The sequence below is a fragment of the Orycteropus afer genome, unplaced genomic scaffold (genome assembly GCF_000298275.1).
Source record: "Orycteropus afer afer isolate SDZICR_OR568_19922 unplaced genomic scaffold, OryAfe1.0 scaffold00365, whole genome shotgun sequence".
Taxonomy (NCBI): domain Eukaryota; kingdom Metazoa; phylum Chordata; class Mammalia; order Tubulidentata; family Orycteropodidae; genus Orycteropus; species Orycteropus afer.
The window spans coordinates 719,183-720,480 of record NW_006921952.1 but is presented as its reverse complement, the minus strand read 5'-3'; positions in this window follow the sequence as shown (position 1 = coordinate 720,480).

The window sequence follows — 1,298 nt, the reverse complement described above, 5'->3', positions numbered from 1 at the left end:
TTTTCCAGAAGGGTTCGAGCAAACCAAAACGAAATCTGTCGCCAACAATCAGCTCCAGCTCAGGGGGACCCTTTGTGTTATAGGTAGAACTGACCTCCTGAGTGTTGTCTTGGCTGTAATCTTCACGGAGGCCCTTCTTCCACAGAGCCACTAAGACGGTTCAAACCACCAACTTTTTGGTTCGTTGTCAATTGCAAACAATTTGTGCCACAAAGAGACCTTCCAGAAAGTTCCAGCCCCCAGCCCTGCCCTCTTGGGAGCCTCCACCCTCCCCGGCCTGCCCAGCCTACCTGGCCCCCTCTTACTGCCCTGGGGCCCCTGGTGACGGAATGTAAGTACAGTCTGGGAGACGGGCTTGGACACAGAGACCAGCGGGCTGGCATCTGTTCTTGGATAATGGAAGGAGGTCTGGAGTCCCAGACGTTTCAACTGAAGGAAGGAAACTCACAGCACAACTGCGGGCCGTGATGGGCGGCTGCAGGGCCGTGATGGGCGGCTGCAGGGACGTGCCTGTTCTCAGCTGGCCTGGGAGGCCCCTTAGCTTCCCAGAGCAGCCAAGCCAGGTCCACTTTATTACAATGAGGGGCACCAGTATCTTACAGAGGCAGGACTCTACCTCTTTAATACCACCATATCACCAAAGTCTAGCCTTTAAAAAAAGAAAGAAAAAGAAGGTAGAAAAATGTCCCCCACTCGCCTGTCAGTGTGTCTGTTGCACTGTGGGGCCTGGAATGTTGCTGCGAGGCTGGAAGCTATACCATTGGTATTTCAAATACCAGCAAGGCCACCCATGGTGGACAGGATTCAGCGGAGCTTCCAGACTACGACAGACTCGGAAGAAGGACCCGAAGATTAGTCAATGGAAACTCTTAAGGATCACAGTGGAGTATTGGCCTATATAGTATTGGAAGGGAAGCCCTTGGGATGGAAGCCACTTGAAGTACATAGCATCCCTAACAGTGGAGTCGGGCACACGGACTGTCACAATGGCACAGGATGGGTAGTGTTTGTTCAGCTGTGCATGGAGCGCCATGACGCACAGCCAATTCAACGGCAGCTAACAAAAATGAAACCACAGCAGGTTTATCGCTGGCGTAAATTACTAGAAGAAAGGGAAAATCTGATGCTTGAGACAAAGAGGGGAGGACTGCTGTGGGGAAAGCCGAGTGTAGGGGTGATGGGACGGGTCTGGTGCCGAGGAGAGGCTGGCTTCCTAGAGGGAACTCAGACAGTTCACTCAAAGGGCGGGGGGACAGTGACCATCAGAACAGCTGGGGTGGCTGCTTATAAAACATCTT